At 42.8% G+C, this 22,465-nt stretch overlaps 1 protein-coding gene and 1 non-coding gene across 2 annotated transcripts in view; both read left to right on the forward strand.

Annotated features, from left to right (window-relative positions):
• The window catches only part of LOC126470926 (hexokinase-1-like), a 276,017-nt gene that overhangs the window by 3,533 nt on the left and 250,019 nt on the right, over positions 1-22,465 (forward strand). The gene's annotated exons all lie outside the window — the stretch shown is intronic.
• Trnat-ugu (transfer RNA threonine (anticodon UGU)) lies at positions 14,889-14,963 on the forward strand. Its single transcript has one exon. It is a non-coding gene; the product is annotated as a tRNA-Thr (tRNA).

Raw genomic sequence — 22,465 nt, forward strand, 5'->3', positions numbered from 1 at the left:
CTGAAAATGTACTGTTGTCCCAAGCATATTGCAACAAACGGTGTATTTCTATCGCTGCTCGTTTAGTTTTTATTGCCGTTTCAAATATACCGGTCATTTTTGAAACACCCTGTATTTGTCGGACGGAAACAGCGATGAAATGAGACAAGTGCGTAAACAGACAGAATTCATGAGCTTGGAAGTACAGACATATTGGCATATGCAGTTGGTATAATATGGCTTGTCACATGTGCATCCGCAATGGACACATGTGATAAAAGCAGGTGTAGTAATGTAAAATGATTAACATGACAAAAACCACGAATGCAAATTAAAACTAGATGATACCAACATACGTAAATACAAGAACTGCACACCTAACCGAAACTTGTCGAGTCACGGTAAACAAAACCTTAAAAACACAAGTGTAACAGTGTAAAAAAACCGTAAATGTAAATAATTTAAAGTTAGATAAAGTCCACGTATCTATAGTACGTCCACACAACCATACAAAGTGTGTCACATTACGCACGTAATGTGCTAATATGAAAATACCTAACAAGATTTAAAAGCAGGTACTATTTAGCAACACGTATAGCATGGCCAAGAATACTTGCCAGGCCCAACTAGTTGAAATACTGTTAGAATATTTTCTCTTTGGCTGCAGAGACGTAGCACTGTATCTATGAAATGATAACACTATCCTCTTGTTTAAGGCCACCTCGGTGTTTACTTTTTTCTTCCTCTCTTCGAAACCTTGTATGTTTGAAGTTCTCGCTCCAAAACATTCTTTTATCATTACTACTTTTTTTCTTATGTTGTTTTTATCCCAAGCCTTTGCTGACTTCTTGAATTCTTATTGATGTTGACTTTTTTCCCAGAGATATTTTAAGATTCTGAAGGCGACTTGCGGGAAAATGTACTTATTTCGCAACATAATCAGTATGTTTCAAATTTTATGTGCTCTGGCCTCCAACTGCATCTGAATGTAAATGCGAACTAGGTAGCACTGAGTTGTTTATTTCTGGCCATCCGTATAAGGAAAAACTTGGTACTTGCGGCTTTTATAACTGCTCGTAACATTCCAGAAACGAAGTCTCGGCATTGTTCTCGTCCAGGTCAATTTAGGACGTGCCAAAATGTCAGGTATTCCTGTCATTTCTTCGCGTATTTTAGTATCCTAGGCTTTCAGAACGCTTTCAAAATATCATGACACCGATTACTTACATCAAAAGAAAGAAAAAGTCAGCATAAACTTATTTTCCAAATTATTCGTTTATAACGCGTTAATGAAAAAAACGTTTTACGACGTTGTCGAGTCTGAAACTCATACCAGTGTTCAGTATGTCCCCACGAACGTACTCTCGCAATATCTGTGGGTGGATGGAAATCTGCTTGGTACTAGTTGAGGCAGAGCTCAGCAACGGTTTACGATTACTTGGACTGGAATTGCAGATCACTGTTCGGTGCCCATGTTCTACCAGACATCCCAAAGATTCCGTGTGCAAGGGTTAGATATACCACAGGATATGTCTCCGAAAAAAGGAGTAGTAACGGGTTTGTGCATGGTGGGGCCGATGCGGTATTCAGTCATACCTCAAGGATAGGTAGGGGAGCATCGCAATCTGCACTTTTCCTCGACCTAGTTCCTTCGGATTGTAGTCTGCGAGGGCCATTTAAAACGACTGGTTTCTGCAGTGGACTTTCCTAATGCAGGGGCCCTTCGCCAACGTTTGATAAAAGCCTCGACAAGCATTCGGAACCGTCAAAGGTGCTTAGAAGGGATTGGAAGTCCATGATCCAATGAGTAAGTGAGTGTATATACTCTAAAGGAGAACATTTTGAACCCTTGTTATAAGTTTCCAAGTTGAGAGCAATGTGATATATTGTTTCATTAACATCTCAAAACCGAAACATTTTCGAGCTGTGTTTCTACGGTTTTTTTCCCTTATTTTAGTCTGAGAAATCCCCCTCCAAATTTCTAAGGGGTTATTTACACTGAGGCGACAAAGGTCATGGAATAGCAGTAAATATACAGACGGCGGTAGTGTCGCGGACATGGATATAAAAGGCCAGTGCATTGGATGAGCAGTCATTTGTACTCAGGTGATTCACGAGAAAAGATTTCCAGCGTTATTATTGTCGCAAGGCGGGGATTAACAGCTTCGAACTCAGAATAGTAATTCGAGCTAGGCGCGGGGATATCCCGTTGCGGACATCACTATGGAATTCAGTGTTCCGAGATCCACAGAATCAACAGTGTGCCGAGAAGACCCAATTCAAGGCATTACCTCTAACCACGGGCAACTTAGTCGCTGACAGCCTCCACTTGAAAGACTGAGAGCAGCGGCATTTGGGTAGGGTTGTCATGGTTAGTAGACAAGCAAGACTGCGCGAATTAATCGCAGAAATCAATGTGGGACGTACGAGGAACGTATCCGGTAGACAGTGCGGCGAAATTGGGCGTTAATGGGCTATGGAAGCAAACGACCGACGGTAGTGGCTTTGGTAACAGCACAACATCGCCTGCAGTGCCTCTCTTGGGCTCGTGAGCATATCGGCTGGACCCTAGACGACTGGACTGCCATGGACTGGTCGCAAGAGTCCCGGTTTCAGTTGGTAAGAACTGATAGTAGGGTTAGAAGGTAATGCAGACCCCACGAAGCCATGGAACCATGTTGTTAATAATGCGCTTTGCAAGCTGGTTGTGGCTCTATAATGGGGTGTACTGTGTTTACATGGAATGGACTGGAGCCTCTGGTCCAGCAGAACCGATCATGACTGGAAATGGTTATGTTTGGCTACTTGGAGACTATTTGTAGCCATTAATGGGTGACAATGCGCTATGTCACCGTTCCTCGATTGTTTGCAATTGGTTTGAAGAACTTCGTGAACAATTCGGCAGAGCATACGTCCACCCAGATCGCCAGAGATGACTCCCATCACACATTAATGGACATAATCGAGAGGTCAGTTCGCGCACAAAATCATGCACAGGTAACACAGTCGTAATTATGGACGGTTATAGAGGCAGCATGACCTAATATTTGTGAAGGGGGCATCCAACGACTTTCTGAGTCCATGCAACATCGACTTGCTACATTAATCCGGGAGGTCCGACACGACACTGTGGGGTGTCCCATGATTTTTGTCTCCTCAGTTTATGATCCATCTTTCATAACCTGTAAGTTGTTACGACTTTTACCTCTTAATAGCGGTGTTTGCCTTTCCATTATTTCTGTATTCCTTGTGCACCACAGAGCGAGGTGGCGCAGTGGTTAGCACACTGGATTCGGATTCTGGAGGACGACAGTTCAATCCCGCGTCCGGCCGTCCTGATTTTGGTTTTCCGTGATTTCCCTAAATCACTCCATGCAAATGCGGGATGGTTCCTTTGAAAGGGCACGGCCGACTTCCTTCCCCGTCCTTCCCTAATCCAATGAGACCGATGACCTTGCTGTTTGGTCTCTTCCCCCAAAACAACCCAACCCAACCCCTTGTGCACCGGACTGTTTAAGTCTATAGAGTGCAACAGATGAGCGATTTAACTCTTGATAGACTTGCAGGGGACAAATAAAGTAATTCAGGATGTTAAAAGTATCAGCAGTCTGGTAACACTTCAGTCATGGAGAAACGTTATTTCTTTAGAGATCCACACGTGTTATATAATTAAAACAGAGATGCTTTATGTCACAACACATTAATTTAAATAAAACACCGATTAAAATAACTAACGCGTTACAAAATAGTGAAAATAATCGACTTGTGTCCTTAATACAACCAAATTTTGTCACGGAAAGTGTGCTTTAAAAAAATTGCGTTATGCTCTGTAAATAGTGCAAAGCTTCCTCTCTGTCCTGCGCTGAGAGTCATCGACTTACTAGCTCAAGGCTACGCTACCCATTATTCTGTCTCTGGCTTTTTTTCGCATTCTGTATCGTGTATTATTATTTACATTTCGACTGTTCCACGTTTTGAGCTCTTCATTAATCTTCCATACGCAATTTCTTTTCCCCGATTTTAATGTGAAAACAAAATATTGCGAAATAACTCTGTGATTGGTACTCTAAACAGCTGATAAAAACTGTTTTCCAAAGCCCAGTTTTAAGGCATTTCGTGACTTCTGTGACCCCATGCGTAGTATATCAAATTTCTTATCTCGGGATTTCCTACAGTGCTCTGAAGAGCAGTAAATGTTGAAATGTTAACTAATTCTTTTCCGTCGCTGCTTGGAACATCAAGTTCATAATTATAAATGAAAACCATAAAATATTGTGGATGGTGGATGTTATATAGTACTCAAGAAGACACAGATTTGTACTTTATGTTGATGTATGTTGACATGTGCCAAATGTATGTGCAAATGTTTTCCATTTTGTCTTGTTGATGTACCGGTCTTATTCTATAATCCTGAACGCAATGTTGTACACTTCGTATTTATATGATACCTTGTTCTTACATTTTGTTCCGTATTTGCTGTTCTGAAACGCCTCATTTCTGTTTTCTATAGCATTTTTTCACTTATATTCAGTAATGAAAAGTACCCAATGTTTCGTACAGTTTCACAACGTACCATGTGTTACTTTATTTTTATAAATGTCAGTGAATTGACCATTACTACTATGTAGTTGCTCATCATGTACTTGCAATCGCGTAATAAAACTGGTTTCAGGTTTCGATGTACACCATTTTCAAGCTACCAACGAGATTTAATTGCTCCGCAGCTAATCGGTTCTGCTCATTATGTTACCTGTCTGTGCTGTGAGTCATGCGCGTTCAACATGACACTTAAAATAACAGTTAAACAGTTTCCTAAAGCGAAATGAAAGGACAATTCCTCCCGCTACACTCTTTAACAAGACCGGGGCTGACATCTCTGAAAGCAATTGTAACTATGTGATTTTCAACAAAGTCTTTTATAGGACAATAATTATTCTCCTGAGATGGATATGTTTCGGTGTTTTCCGTTAATCCTGTTAAATCTTCAAATGGTTCACATGGCTCTGAGCACTATGGACTTAACATCTGTCATCAGTCCCCTAGTACTCAGAACTACTTAAACCTAACTAAGAACATCACACACATCCATGCCCGAGGCAGGATTCGAACCTGCGACCATAGCGGTCATGCGGTTCTAGACTGAAGCGCCTAGAACCGCTCGGCCACAGCGGCTGGCAGTTAAATCTTCGTTTCATTTTCAGTGGTCTCTTCCTCCCGTACAATAAGGTCATTTTTAAGGAACTGACGAGTTTTCCCTTTCTGTTTGTTTATTTTACATATCAAATTACAACTACTGCATTCTGGTTCATTAAATAACACGGCTGTCGTATTGTCGAGATTATGAATGTTCCCGTTGCTTCTACGTTTTCGTGAGAGGTGATTCCTTTGTGTCGGAAATCAATAGTTTATAGATTAAACTGGGTTTATATGCATATCTGGATGCTTATTGTTTTTATAGTTTATCTTCTGAGATTATTTTGCGCTTACAAGGTAATTTTTATGAAAACAATATTTGGTTCCTGGTTGATGCCAAGTATAGTATTTGTTCTATTGTACATCAACGTCGCCCACATATATTAAATAGTTCTCTAGTGTATTGTTGAAGGAGGGAATTTTTTCTGCACTCGAAACACCATACCTCCCTCGATAGTTCTTGACGGAAAGGGGTTGATCTCTATTGCAGAGATCAGAGAATGAACGCGACGCTGTGAAGGCTGACAGTAGCCGCCCACGTGGGGAACGTCACTCTACGTGCGACGAAACGAAGGTGCGCCGTTCGGACACCGCGTATAGCCTACCAAATTCCTCGCTGCTGTGTTTGCGTTTAGCGCGTGCTCGCAACTTGTACTAGCGTGCGTAGGACGGGAATTAACAGCAGCTGCACACACAGAAAGTAGACCGGTACCAACACAGCGTACGCAGTTTCGGATGCTTTGCTTTCCGCCGCGGTTTTAAATCCCCCACAGCTATATTCTTTTTCTACTTATTATTCGGTTTAGTGTACATCCAGTATTTAAACTGACATCCTTGATAGGGATAAACAATTTCGATCGAACAAAAGTAACGAGATCGTATTCCTACGAGTTGAATCGGATGACGAGAGCAGTATTCGTTTTGCTCTAACATTAGCACTTAATATACTTGCAACGACACGCATAATCAGCTTACATTTTGCGCTTCATCATTGAGCATATCTCTAACGAAACCCTGCCACTTTCGTAAACTCTAATACTTTGTCTTTTCTGTATTGCTTGACGCCTTTATTCCAGCCAATATACTGTGTTCTAGCTCTTACTTTAAGCTCTTTTTTCTTAATTCTGTAAGCATCATTGTCAGTCTGTTTATTCGTGTCCAATCCCCGCGTCCGTCTACATTTATTCAGTTATTCTCTGTCGTCGTGCAATTTGTTCATTTGATCTTTAGCATTATTCGATCACCGCTAATAATGCTGAAAACGTAAGTTTTTGCTGACACAGTGTTCCGAAAATAAGTGAGATGATTATTGTTTATGTTTTTGTTTATTCAGCAGCAATTTACATCTCAAGGGTACCAGTCATAGTAATGAAGGAAGATTAGAGTTCATTATAGTTAATTACGGGCGGACTAATGACTCAGCCAAGTATGGGCAAAAGATCTGCTGTGGTCATGTAAACTGAACCGTCTAGTTAGTTTCCGTCGAAGATAAAGGTAAATCGTGGTAAACTTAAATCAGCATGACAAACGGACATTTGATCCTGCAGAATGCGAATTCAGTATCGAAATCACTGCAGCACCTCCCTCAATGACACGACAGAGTATTGTATCACGTGAGCACTATTTATGCTTTAGCCACGCGATGTTGCTGGGATACTCTTGACCCGTCGTACTGCAGAACAATTCATATTAACAAATACGTATATTTTTCTATTTAATTTATAATAAATAACAAAATATTCCAGAGAGAAAACAATTACAAACTATTCGTTCGAACCAAGAAGGCTCAGATCTGTCATGGAAGGTAATAGGCCTACGTGTCTTCCTCCATTTATATTTACATATTGCTTTTGCATATCCCCGAAAACCTGAACAAATATTTCAGTTACAGACATACAATAGCCGAGCGGTTCTAGGCGCTTCAGTCCGGAACCGCGCTGCTGCTACGGTCGCAGGTTCGAATCCTGTCTCGGGCAATAATGTGTGTGACATCCTCAGGTTAGTTAATTTTAAGTAGTTCTAACTCTAGGGGACTGTTGACATCAAATGTTAGTCCCATAGTGCTTAGAGCCATTTCACTTTGACATACAATAAATGAAATCAGAGATACTTAAACAGAATTAATACGTCAGATGAAGACATCCAAAATGTAGAAAAAGTAAGACAAAAATTAAACTGATGCAGACTTTACAGTAAAAAGTCAAAGGAAATCTCTTCGCGAATCAAAGTGACGGAGGAACATGGGATCGTCACACCATTCACCCAGACATTGTCAGCTTTCCCGACTTTGGAGCCGCTACTTCTCATCCAATTATACTTTCAATTGGACTTAGAAGACTAAGTGGACCCCTTACCAGTCCTCTCGTCAAGGAAAAAATCTCTGAGAGTACCGGGAATTGAGTCTGGATCCTCCGCACACCCGACAGTCAAAATTTCTAATCTCTCAGTTGCGAAGACCATAAATATTCAACTTCGAATGTCACAGCTGGAAATCGTCAAAGGAACTACCAAGCACCAGTAAGATAACAGCATTTCGAAACGACTGTGGTGTACAGGGCCAAAGTTACACGGTTGAAATATGGAGGTCCGGATCAACCTCTAGAAGAGCAGGACCTATGGCAGCATAATATCACTCACGTAACGTGTTGATTTTAAATGTTCTTAGGTCCACAGCCGTGTAGTTTGGACTTACGTTGGTGCCTCATGCTGTGCTATCACTAGCTCTAGCTCTCGCTCTGATGACGTCTTAGTTTTAGTCCGTGCTCGGAACGTATACACTCGCAAATTTTGCGCTTGCCTGTAACCAGATTCGCTAAAATTCTGTGTCAATCAGTAGCCATCATGGCGATCACTCACAACAGAATCACTATATCTGCGGAACTAGTGGATAGAATGGTCTAAAGAACAATAGGGAGTCAGATCCCACTCTGCCAGAGGCTGGTGGCCGTCGGACTAACGGATCACCCTCGACACTTCTCCCTGATAAGCAGCGGGGTACTGGGATCAGTACGACCCGTATGAAAACCGAACCACTCGTAACATGCGGTAGTTTGATGGGACCTTAGGGAGGCTTCCCTGCGCCTACATGTTCCAACTCCCACACGTCCTCATGGTGCCGCACAACGCCGTCCGAACGGCCCATCTAGAGATGAGTTCTCCGAAGAAACGTCCTAGGTATCAAAGCATTTGAGACACTGGAATAGTATTCGAGAAGGCTGAGATGTAAATCCCTATTATCCAATCCTGAGGTAAGGTTTTCGTGTCATTTCTCGAATCACTACAGCTAAATGCCACGTACGGCTTACATGCTACAGCTTGCAACTTCCCCAATCAGAATTTAGTTCTTTCCTGAAGGACATCGAAAACGTGCTGAATTCTAACCTTCCTTCGATCCTCCCTTCCTCAATTACTTCAAATGATCGTCTAGTATTCCAGAGTTCGAAACCGCTACAGCGCTGAAGGCTCGTCGTTGTCCAAAAACTTTGCCGAATGCGTCTTTGCTGCATTTCTAAAATATATATTGATTTTCAGGAATACGGTTATTTACATGGTGAATTGTGGGTGCTAACATATGATCGTACAATGTTGGTAGCCACCTGGGCAAGCGGTAACTACGAAACATCATAGCACTGTTGTAAGCCTATAACATTTTATGACCATCGTCAATTACAGAATCCAAGTTATTTGTTGGATGGTAGCTGGCTGACATGCATCCTGCATAAAAATCTAAGTAGTTGTAGGGAACTATCAGAGGTTATCTGCTAGCACGATCAAGCTGCTTAATTGGATATTGTTGTTTCGGGCTGTATAGATTTTCATTTCACCTTAGGACATTTTGAATACACTCACAAGGGGAGGCCACGACGTTGGGATCACGGATTTACTTCAGACTGTGTACATCTTTAGTGGGTCATTAAAGTAGCATAACCTGAAAGTAGTAGGTTGCACCGCTCTGGCAATTCCGAGAAAATTGCAAGAGAAGTTTTACGCGTCCATTATGTAAATGATGTACCTATGCGAAGGTGCTGGCGTAAGATGTCGTTGCGGGCAAGAGGTTCGCGTTCGCGCTATGGAAGAGGGTCGTGGTCGAGCCGACAGGTCGAATTCCGCTAACACTTTTGTTTTAATCTCTGGTCACAGTATTTAATTTATATGACATTTGAGAGGTAATATAATGAAAGCATAAACGACCTGCATTTTCGTGAAGTTGTATGTTATTTGACTGTTTACTGTCCAAGTCAAACCTCGATAAATAATGGTACGAATGACGTTATTTACAATCAGTAATACAATAAGCCACAGTGTTCCAGGCCACAAGAGTAACGTACACTTACTCGTCGGATGTGCTTCTGACATCACACGTTGCAGGATGGTATTTGTTATACAGACATGGAAAACACAAATTGAAACTTCATGCAAATACTTCATGCAAATACACGTCGGCTTTTTCCTTTGTCTGTGCGAGTACTTTGAAGTTTTTTTCTATAAGTTCCGTCATAAAAGCTCTTTGTGCTGATCGCCACAGGTATGCGCTATACATAGAATGACTGTTGTTTACATGTTGAGATACGTCCAGTGTTAATAAGGGCCTTAATGAGGATATCTGAACACAGTGAATTAGCCGCCCTTCAATTATTTCCTTCAACGACAGAAAAATAAGCTGCAGCGAACGTAGCGATCTGAATCACGCTCTCTCTGACGATTGCTATTCCTGGGACTTAACATTTCCTTTGATAGATCCACTGAATTTTTCTGATAGATTTGAACCACCTGCACGACTCTGATCCTTCACAGGAAGCCGTTTTTGCGGGGACCACTCTACTAGTTAATCCATCCGTGCAGTCTTTTTGGACCAGTACTGTTTTAAGCTTCTCTACCCAGTAAATAGTAATGATCGTCATTGTACTCTAGAGTAACACTTGTACGATGACTCACACTGCAGCCTTGCAGTTGATGAGACATGAACGGTGGAGACGAGTTAAAACACACTAGGCTGAGGCTGCTGTTCAATACATTGGTAAATTTGTTGGTTTATTGTGACTCCGAGGATATGCATCTCTTAACGCACCAAAATGAATATTCTTCCCCCTTAGCGTCCATGTCAGTCTACAGCAACTGTATGTACTAATAATTAATATTTACTACTGATAAGATGACAAAAAAGTCAGTCTACGGAGTAGTGCGAACAGTCTACCTAATATAATTACCAAGTCTTCTGTGGCGCATTTCTTGTTTGTCGGTGCATTAGGCGCATCATTTCGCTGTGAAGATCCGAGCTTTCGATGAAAAAAATAAATAAAAAAATAAAATGAAATGATCATACGGCATTTATTGGCTGGGATATCCCCTTCGGGCTTCGGCCACCGTACTGCAAGTCTTCTTAGTTGACGCCAATTCGGCTACTTGCGTTTCAATGATGATGAAAATTATGATGGTCACAGCACCCAGCATCGTGTTTTACTTTGGCATCACTTCACAGTAAGTATTTGGTGGAGCTCCTCCCGACATTTATATCCGTGTGATTACGTTGCATCGGACTGTCGAAGATGCAACGTAATCACACGGATATAAATGTCAGGAGGAGCTTCTTCCACCCAATTCTTACTGTGCAGTGATGCCAAAGTAAAACTCGATGCGAGCATGAAAGTCGATAGCAATCGATAAATGAAGATCTGTAAAGACGCCATATTGGATTTCGTTGTTTTCGTATTATAACTTGCGCGTTATGACAGCATCCCTTTTCAAGATAGAAGAGCTTTCACAAACACATCAGTGTTGGTCCGATTTTTTTACTATTGGGTAGCAGTTAACGACATATGGGCGGTAAAAGCCTTAAGTACATCCTAAGATGAAAGGTACTGTTGTGGAAAGTTGTATTATTGACTGCAGTGTAGTGGTTAGAGACGTGGAATTACTGAGGCGAAAGAAGTAGGTTCAGATCCTGCCATGTTCAAATATTTCTTTACACGTCTTCACATTTGTAATAGATTTTGGGACTTCATTGTTATTGTAATAGAATCTTATTCTGCGCTATTGCATGTTATTTACATATAAGAACGCTCTCTCTCTCAGGAGTCAGTATTGTTCGAGTTTGTGACTTCATTCTGGTTGTAAAACCAAAGATTAAATTACTGTGAGTGAAATGAGCAACAATAAAATTTATATTCTTGATAGTCACAAATATTTAGGTGTTTATTTTCGAATATGTCACAGTTTCCGAGAGTGAGCACGCAGGAACCTAATAGCCCAGCTTAAATTGCAGCTCGTGGAACGAGCAGCAATGAGAATTATATTCTTGTTTGTCACAAATATTTAGCTTTTTTTCCCAAATATGTCGCGATCTCCGAGGGTTCACTCACACACTTTATTTTTGTAAAACTCAGTGCGACCATGCGACCACGAATCTCGCTAGCAGTCGACAAATGTGTTACGTCATTTGGACATCACCTTCCAGTAATAAGCAACTGAAAGCAGCTTCTCCCACGAATGTTCTACTGTAACCAGAAAGTATATTGGCACCACAAATGTTCAGTACAATACGGGACATATTCCGACGCAATCTCTCCCGCAGCGTGGACGGAGGTACACGATATGAAGAGGCGGTTTAGGATTATGTGCCGGCCGTTGTGGCCGAGCGGTTCTAGCCACTTCAGTCTGGAGCCGCGCTGCTGCTACGGTCGCAGGTTCTAATGCTGCCTCGGGCGTGGATGTGTGTGATGTCCTTAGGTTAGTTAAGTTAAGTAGTTCTAAGTTCTAGGGCAGTGATGACCTCAGATGTTAAATCCCATAGAGCTTAGAGCCATTTGAACCATTTTAAGATTATGTCTCGTATTACGCTATACGTAATGAGGGATTAGATACTCCAAGTGGAGCATCATCATTGATACCAATGCAGTTTTTGTTTGCAGTGGACAGTACTACATATGCGTTATTCCGTTACTTTTGCGACGATAAGCTGTTTTCATGGCCAAGACAATGATGGGCATTGTCGAAAACTCAATTTCCATTGAGAATTAACGTAGTTAATGAGTCCAGAACATTTAATGCAGCATATCCATCACGAAAAACTTCGTGGTTATATTCGTCTGTTTGCAATTCTACGGTGACGGATCACGCTGTATAGTTACAGGACATACTACTATGCAGTCTCTAGATTCCAAGTACCCACTTCCACGCCTTCGAGAGACTGCATACACTTCATCAGACTAATAAATCATTTACATATGTGTTATTCTTCAACATTAAGCTGCTATCCTGACAAAAATAATGGTTGGTTGGTTGATTTGGGGGGACGGGACCAAACAGAGAGGTCATCGATCTCATCTGATTAGGAAAGGGTGCGGAAGGAAGTCTGCCTGCGGGATGATCAGTTTGGATTCAGGAGAAACGTAGAAAACGCGTACTTATATGGATATGGTGACTGTTCTTTCGGACATGTCCGAACAGACACCATTGATGACCTGCAGTCGTCTAGAACAAAATGAGAATTATACATTAATACCTTCAGCCGTTGACGGGCGTTGATATGTATCAACGGGGACTGGTGAAAATGTGTGCCCCGACCAGGACTCGAACCCGGGATCTCCTGCTTACATGGCAGACGCTCTATCCACCCGAGCCACCGAAGGCACAGAGGATAGTGCGACTGCAGGGAATTATCTCTGGCACGCCTCCCGTGAGACCGACATTCTCAATGGCTCTGAGCACTATGGGACTCAACTGCTGTGGTCATAAGTCCCCTAGAACTTAGAACTACTTAAACCTAACTAACGTAAGGACAGCACACAACACCCAGCCATCACGAGGCAGAGAAAATCCCTGACCCCGCCGGGAATCGAACCCGGGAACCCGGGCGTGGGAAGCGAGAACGCTACCGCACGCCCACGAGATGCGGGCCACATTCTCACCTTATATGTCCACACACTACATTCGTAGTGTCCCTACCCAACACACACATTACTCCTGGAAGACATTCTTACCAAGTCCCGTAAGAGTTCGGGTAATATGTGTGCATCCGCATAGAAGATGGTGGTCATGGCCGGTATTGCCAGAACTGTATACTTATATGGATATGGTGTCTGTTCTTTCGGACATGCCCGTCAGCAGCTGAAGGTGTTAATATATAATTCTCATTTCGTTCTAGACGGCCGCAGGTCATCAATAGTGTCTGTTCTTTAGGACATGTCCGAAAGAACAGACACCATATCCATATAAGTACATAGTCCTGGCAATACCGGCCATGACCTTCTGTGCGGATGCACACATACTGCCCGAACTCTTACAGAACTTGGTAAGAATGTCTTCCACGAGTAATGAGTGTGTTGGGTAGGGACACTACGAATGTAGTGTGTGGACACACAGGGTTATGTTACCATTTTGTTTTTGAATACAAACTTTATTGACAATACAATCTGAAAGGAACATATACTACAATGAAGAGCCGTCCATGGAGATTCGTTCTAACTCAGCACATTCTCAATATGTCCACCATTTCGTTTCTTAACTTCCTTCAAACGAACACTGAAGTTAGTGATTACCCTATGGCACATGTCTTCTGTAATTTCACTGCAAACTTGAAGAATAAGTCTTCTGAGCTCCATTAAATCACGTGGACGTTTCGGGAAAATTTTTTTCTTTAGGTACCCCCAAAGAAAAAAGTCACATGGATTGAGGTCTGGAATATTGGGGGGCCAATTTTGTCCGTCATTGAAGCGACCTGGAAACCTGAGTTAAATGATCCGCCTGTCGAAATGCTCGTGTAAAAACTCCAACACAGTGTTTGCAGTATGTGGCCTTGCTCCATCTTGCATGAACCACTGCGTGTTGAAGGGCAAGGCAGTAGCAAGAAGCTGTTCACAGTTTCTTCAAAGAAAAAGGGTCCAATAAGTCCGTGACTGGAAATTGGTGCCCACGCCGTAATCCTCGGAGCATAATGTTATCGTTCACGAAGCACTTGTGGGTTTTCAGTGGCCCAAAAGTGTACATTTTGTTTGTTAACCTCACCGTCTAAATCAAAATGCGCCTCGTCTGAAAACCAAACTTTGTTGAGAGTTTCTTCCCTATCCTCTGCCCACTGAGCAAACAGTAGTCTCTGCTGCTTGTGTTCTTCATTGAGCTTCTGTGCACAAGTCATCTTGTAAGGGTACATATGGAGGTCGCTTTTAGGAATGCGTTGAACGGATCGTCTGGATATTCTCAGTTGCACTGCTGCCTTTCTACACGATTTCCCGGAACTTCTCTGTACAGCAACTCGTACCGCTTCAATATTCTCCGGCGAACAAACAGGCTTAGGCCGAGGTCGCTGCGCTTCCAATACTGTTCCTTCCTGTACAAATTTATCGTACAACCTGTGGATGGTCATCTTGCAAGGGACCCATCGTGTGTTAAACTGTAGTCGAAAACGCCTCTGAGTCACAACAAGGCTTTTCGTTTCATTGCCCATCGTTGCTGTGTCGTCAGTCTTCCATTGTCAGCCATTGCTGCTTACTAGTCTCCTAGCGGCAGTATCGTGAATTACACGTCATTTCGTAACGCACTTGTTTTGCCAAGCTCTGCTAGTACTGCTGTAGAGATCCCAGCGGGGTATCTAATGTGCGTCGTAAATTGTGAAAGAAACAGTTGGTAACACATTTCGTGAGCCACCCTGCATAAGGTGAGAATGTGGATCTCGCGGGAGGCGTGCGCGAGATGGTCCATGCAGTCGCACTATCCTCTGTGCCCTCGGTGGCTCAGATGGATAGAGCGACTGCCATGTAAGCAGGAGATCCCGGGTTCGAGTCCCGGCTAGGGTACACATTTTCAGCTGTCCCCGTTGACATATATATCAACGCCCGCCAGCAGCTGAAGGTACATAATTCTCATTTCGTAGAAAACGCGGGTCTACACTGACCCTAAGACTTATCTTACAAGGTAGGTTAAAGGAAGGCAAACCTACATTTATAGCTTTTGTAGATTTGGAGAAAGTTTTTGACAGTATCGCCTGGAATTGACTCTTTCAAATTCTGAAGGGCGCAGGGGTAAAATAAAGAGAGCGAAAGGTTATATACAACTTGTACAGAAATAGACGACAGCTACAATACAACTTGTACAGAAACCAGACGGCAGTTATAAAGAATCGAGGGACATGAAAGGGTGGTTAAGAAGGGAATGAGACAGGGTTGTAGCTATCCCCGATGTTATTCAGTCTGCATACTGAGTGAGCAGTAAAGGAAACCAAAGAAAAATTTGGAGAAGAAATTATATTTTAGGGAGCAGAAATAAAAACTTTGCTGTTTGCTGATGACATAGTGATTCTGTCAGAGGCAGCAAAGAACTTGGAAGCGCAGTTGAACGGAATCTGCCAGACAATTTTCTGAAAGGATAATGTAAAATGAGCATCAAAACAAGGAAAACTAGAGTAATCGTATGTAGTAGAATTAAATCAGGCGATGCGATGCTGAGGGAATTAGATTAGGAAATGAGTCACTAAAAGTAGTACATGAGTTTTCTATTTGAGCGGTACAATAACTGAGGATCGTTGAAGCAGAGAAATATAAAATGTAGACTGGCAACGGCGGAGAAAGCGTTTCTCAATAACAGAGATTTGTTAACATCAAATATCGATTTACGTGTTAGGAAATCTTTCTTGAAGGTATTTGTATGAAGTGTAGCTTTGTGTGGAAATGAAACATGGACGACAAACAGTTCAGGCAGACGAGAATAGAAGCTTTCGAAATTTGGTGCTACAGAAGAATGCTGAAGATTAGATGGCTAGATAATGTAACTAATGAGGAGATACTGAACAGAAATGAAGAAAAAAGGAATTTGTGGCCCAACTAGAATAACAGAAGTTATCGGTTCATAGGGCACATTCTGAGAAATGAAGGGATCACAAATTTAGTATTGGAAGGTAGTGTGGCGGGGGGAGGGGGGTAAAAATTCTAGAGGGAAACCAAGAGATGAATACAGTAAGCAAGTTCAAAAGGATGCAGGTTGCAGCAGTTATTCGGTGAACAGAATATAGTAGCATGGACAGCTACTCCAAACCAATCCTCGGACTGAAGACCCTAACAACAACATTTATACAGAATCTTCTTCTCGTATTAGTACCATGGACAGCTACTCCAAACCAATCCTCGGACTGAAGACCCTAACAACAACATTTATACAGAATTTTCTTCTCGTATTAGTACCAAAAGTTGGTGCCACAATTTATCTATCGCCATGTACTATGGATAATAGATTCACGTTACGTGCTTTGTGAACATCGTCGAAGCTAAGCTACACATTGCCGCCTAAGCAGTTGCAGGCTAAGCCCCAAGGCCGAGACAAAACTCTTGCTTCAGTGATCCGTTCGACTACTGCGCAGTTAACCTGACCTTTGGGTGCCCGACCTTGCAACAAGTTTTCGACTGAAGAATCATGCTACTCCAGCCAGTACCACGCTGATGTAACAATCGCTACGTCACTTTTCCGTTATCGTAATCCGTGCTGTGCCTGACTTGCAGAATCTGCGAGACTCAAACTAGAGTGTAACGCAGTGCTATCACCTTCGAATTTGAAAAGATATCAGAACAGGTGAAATGGATTAAGCGTGCGCTTAGAGCTTTCGCCGATCTACTTATTCCACTTGATGCAGAAAAGGAAAAGCCAGCAATTCTCACTATTCCAAACCAACAGTATCAACAACGTATTATGAGACAACCTTACTCGTAATTTGTAAGCTACAGTATGGTAAATGATGGGCGTTGCTTACCACTAGTACTTTCTTTGTCATCATCTTCTGACTGGTGTGATCCAGCCGCCACGACCTCCTGTCCTGCGCCAACCTCTCCGTCTGAATAGCACCTGCAGCCAATGTCCTCAATTATTAGTTGGATTTATTCCAATCTCTGTCTAGGTTTTACTCCCTATACGACTTTGTATAGTACCAGGACAGATATTCCCTGGTATTTTAATGCATCTCCTACTATCCTGTCCCTTCTTCTAGTCAGTGTTCTCAAATATTTCTTTCCTAGCCGATTCTGCGGAGGACTACTTTATTTCTTATTTTATCAATCCACTTAATTTTTGGCATCCTTCTCTAACAAATCTCAAACGCTTCTAATCTCTTCTTCCTCCGTTTTTAGCTTATCTTTTTCTATTAATTAATATTATGTGCTTATGTCATTTTTATATATTAGGTCTACAACTTTGCTTCCGCCGTTTTGCAATAGACGGCAGTAGCGGCAAGTGGGGTTCAGGTGGTTGGTCATAGGTGTAATACAATAAGCTTAGGCATCTGTAAACATAAAGCCATAAAAATATTAGTCGATTTGTGATTGCATCATAAGGTTATTCTCGATTAAGTACGTCAACTTACGTACCCATTTCTCGCCATTTGCGGGAAGATTTAATTTTCTGCTTTAACATGAAGAAATCTGCGGCTGTGGCTCTTAAAATGCTGGGTAAGACCAGTGGTGAGGGAACTACACTACTGGCCATTAAAATTGCTACACCAAGAAGAAATGCAGATGATAAACGGGTATTCATTGGACAAATACATTATACTAGAACTGACATGTGATTACATTCTCACGCAATTTGGGTGCATAGATCCTGAGAAATCAGTACCCAGAACAACCACCTCTAGCCGTAATAACGGCCTTGATACGCCTGGGCATTCAGTCAACCAGAGCTTGGATGGCGTGTACAGGTACAGCTGCCCATGCAGCTTCAACACGATAGCACAGTTCATCAAGAGTAGTGACTGGCGTATTGTAACGAGCCAGGTGCTCGGCCACCATTGACCAGACGTTTTCGGTTGATGAGAGATCTGGAGAACGTGCTGGCCAGGGCAGCAGTCAAATATTTTCTGTATCCAGAAAGGCCCGTACAGGACCTGTAACATGCGGTCGTGCATTATCCTGCTGAAATGTAGGGTTTCGCAGGGATCGAATGAAGGGTAGAGCCACGGGTCGTAACACATCTGAAATGTAACGTCCATTGTTCAAAGTGCCGTCAATGCGAATAAGAGGTGACCGAGACGTGTAAGCAGTGGCACCCCATACCATCACGCCGGGTGATACACCAGTATGGCGATGACGAATACACGCTTGCAAAGTGCGTTCGCCGCGACGCCGCCAAACACGGATGCGACCATCATGATGCTGTAAACAGAACCTGGATTCATGCGAAAAAATGACGTTTTGCCATTCGTGCACCCAGGTTCGTCGTTGAGTACACCATCGCAGGCGCTCCTGTCTGTGATGCAGCGTCAACGGTAACCGCAGCCATGGTCTCCGAGCTGATAGTCCATGCTGCTGCAAACGTCGTCGAACTGTTCGTGTAAATGGTTGTTGTTTTGCAAACGTCCCAATCTGTTGACTCAGTGATCGAGACGTGGCTGCACGATCCGTTACAGCCATGCGGATAAGATGCCTGTCATCTCGACTGCTAGGGATACGAGGCCGTGGGATCTAGTACGGCATTCCGTATTACGCTCCTGAACCCACCGATTCCATATTCTGCTAACAGTCATTGGGTTTCGACCAACGCGAGCAGCAATGTTGCGATACGATAAACCGCAATCGCGATATGCTACAATCCGACCTTTATCAAAGTCGGAAACGTGATGGTACGCATTTCTCCTCTTTATACGAGGCATCACAACAACGTTTCACCAGGCAACGCCGGTCAACTGCTGTTTGTGTAAGAGAAATCTGTTGGAAACTTTCCTCATGTCAGCAAGTTGATGTGTCACTACCGACGCCAAACTTGTGTGAATGCTCTGAAAAGCTAATCATTTGCATATCACAGCATTTTCTTCCTGTCGGTTAAATTTCGCGTCTGTAGCACGTCATCTTCGTGGTGAAGCAATTTTAATGGTCAGTAGTGTATTAGTGGAAGAACGTCCAGAGAATGTTTTCAACGCCTTAAGAACGGTGATTCTGATGTCGAAGACCGGCATGGCGGTGGAAGACTGAACGTGTTCGTAGCTACTGAAACAGACGAAGACAGTCACAGGCATCACTACAGAAAGCAATTGATGCGTTCGAGCTCAGCACTGAAACACAAACGGCCACAATACTGCGATAGACACGTAAAGGTTATTTTGCAGGAAGTCAGTGCTCGACCCCATGTCGAAAAACCCGTCAAAATATACATGGAAACGTTGAAATGAGAAGTCCTATCCCTCCCGCCGTATTCTCCATACGTTGCTCTCTCTGACTACAACCTTTTTCGATCAGTAACATACAGTCTGGCTGACCAGCACTTCCGATCGTATGAACAAGTGTAAAATTCATGGATCCCCACAAAAGACGCTCAATTCTTCCTCCACAGGACTCGTATGCTATCCGAAAGATGGGAGAATGTATTGGCCAGCGATGGGCAATACTATGAATGATAATTTTCGTATAAGTTTTTCACAATAAATTCCCGAACATCGAGAAAAAAAGACGGAAGCAAAGTTGTAGACCTAGGTCACTTTTCTATCTGCCATAAACTCCTCAATTTCGTCGGCTCTACAGGTTTCATATGCAAGCTACTGACAAATGTCAGAGCGTACCGAGAATTTTACCCCGATATTTCAACGTACACGAAGCTCAAAAAAATATACTCACTCTTTAAGTCGTAAAAAATGAACTAACATCAGCTACTAAACAAAGTCGAAGCTGAACTAATTATGGCTGTACCATCTCTTTGGTATACCTCTATACGTTGCTTCGTTGCTTTCTCGTAGCGCAGTCATTATGGCTGGCCATTGTCGATAAATATCACCCTGCGAATTCATCGTAGGCCGGGGCCGAAACTTCCCCTATCTGATTATCCATCGTTCTCATGGAGTGTCAAACGGAACGAGATGGCCACTGGTAGAATAATGTATCTGGGACGTCAAGGGTCAGATCCCCGTCTGGAAAATCGAATTTCCATTTTCTTTTTTTTCTTCAGTCATTTAAGGCGACTGCCGCGCCATGGTTCTTTTGAAAAGAGTAGTACCAATTTCCTTGCCTATCCTTCCTCATCCCAAACTTCTATTCTGAATCTGATGATTTCGTCGCCAACGGGAAATAATAACGTTACTTTCGAGAGTCGTCAAAGGAAGCACTGGGATCAAGGTGATAGGTGGATCGAGTCTCGTTAATTCTTTTATCTCTAAAATAATCCATAATAGTCCAGAAAATTATCCAAAGCATGTCAAAAGACGGTTGAACAGTTAATATACCGTCAAGGAACAACTGGCCAGTCACACTGCACAATGACGTATCAGATAACACATTATCCCGTAAGATTCAATTTCTTATCATTGTGAACGTGTGGATTTACGAAAACCTAATAGTACCGCACCCTACTATGACGGTTTACAGTGACCTTAGATTTGAAATGCTATTTACCAGACGAGATAAGTAGCCCAGCACAATCATTACCTTGCGAACTTTGCTGTCAAACTATTCGCAGTAGTTAACCCTTTCGACCCAGGTCGTCCTTGTTCACAGAAGTCGTGGAATGTGCACTTTCTGTTTTGCAGCCTTCAGAACTCGCAGCGCTCTTGACTAACGTACCCCGCCTTCGTGAGCGAACACATTCACGGCGGTCGTATGAACTGTTGCAGAAATGCAGCTCTGGCTGCCGCACTTGTTATTGCCTGTGTCTGACCAGATCAAAAAAATGTTCGAATGTGTGTGAAATCTTATGGGACTTAACTGCTAAGGTCATCAGTCCCTAAGCTTACACACTACTTAACCTAAATTATCCTAAGGACAAACACACACACCCATGCCCGAGGGAGGACTCGAACCTCCGCCGGGACCAGCCGCACAGTCCATGACTGCAGCGCCTGAGACCGCTCGGCTAATCCCGTGCGGCCTGACCCGATCTTTGCTTATCAAATAAAGTATTGCCGACCTTAAACGGAACGCTAGCGAGCTGTTCGACATGCTAGCGCCTTAGTTCGAAAATTCAATCTGCTTCAAAGATTGAGTATATTCCGTACCACTAAATTACAGCGTTTCATTCTTTGAAAAACAAACTTTTTTCACCAGTTCATTGACAGTCAAACGCCACTTGTTTTTTATTGAGTAAAGCTTAGTTTAGTGCTGCGTACTTTACCTCCAAGCAAAGACAAAACATTGTAGAGTCAGGGTGAAATGTGTGCAGCCGACGAAAGGAAGGCTCAGAACTGTTCCATAGTGTCAAATGGTTAAAATGGCTCTGAGCACTATGGGACTTAACATCTGAGGTCATCAGTCCCCTACAACTTAGAACTACTTAAACCTAACTAGCCTAAGGACATCACACACATCCATGCCAGAGGCAGGATTCGAACCCGCGACCGCGGCAGTCGCGCGGTTCCGGACTGAAGCGCTAAGAACCGCTCAGCCACATCGGCCGGCTCCATAATGGCGTCAGGCAACTTAGCACAGAATGTTGTTTACAGATACGGAAGAAATGCATAAATGAGAATAAAGACTAGCTAAACGACAAAGTATAGCAGCTTGCTGCGGAAGTAGTGAAAGCGTTCTGTTTCCGTAGCAATATTTCATAAGGTAGCCCAAACGCGTGGAATATCGTAAGCAGATTGGACCAGACGAGGGTCAATTCGTTTGATATTTTTTGGTGGTAGTCCGTGTAGCTTTTCATTTCTTTGGTACAATGGCACTTTTCATTCAATAAATTTGTATGTTGTACCTCAAATACATGGTACAATATAGTTGACTGAGAAGTGTCCTTGTAGAGTTCAGTATCATGTTCGATGACGATGCGAGGGAGAAGGGAGAAAATAGAACCCGCTGCCCTCTCCTTCAGAGCAGCACCACAAGAACCACAGCGCAACTTCCTCATCTGATGGACGGATCACCACCATAAACAGCGCCGCAGAGACTGGATACCGACAGCGGACTTTCCTGCTGCCACCAATATTCGAACCTGCTACACATGCTGCATTAAGGGGCACGGCTAAGGAGACGGGTATACGAAGAAAAATTTATTCGATAAATGACTTGCACTGGTGTTAAAATAGTTATGGCGACAAGAAGTTCTTGAGACTCTATCTTTGGGCTAAAAGTCAAATGTGCACCGTCAGAAAACAGGACAAGAGGAAACGGGAAAGATAGAAGTTGTAATGTTACTACACCGTATTAATAATTAAGCTGACCAAGAGGAGAAGAAACAGACGAGTAAAGAAATTTATGAAAAAGTATTTACCGAAACAAGGGCTAAGTCAGTCGGTACAGTTAACATAGTACTGGATGATAGTTAGCATGGAGTGGAGGAAGGAAGATCAGGGTTTAACACTCCACGATGACAATATTATTAGGGACCGAATGTAGTCCCG

Source organism: Schistocerca serialis, chromosome 1, assembly GCF_023864345.2.
Source record: "Schistocerca serialis cubense isolate TAMUIC-IGC-003099 chromosome 1, iqSchSeri2.2, whole genome shotgun sequence".
NCBI classification, from domain to species: domain Eukaryota; kingdom Metazoa; phylum Arthropoda; class Insecta; order Orthoptera; family Acrididae; genus Schistocerca; species Schistocerca serialis.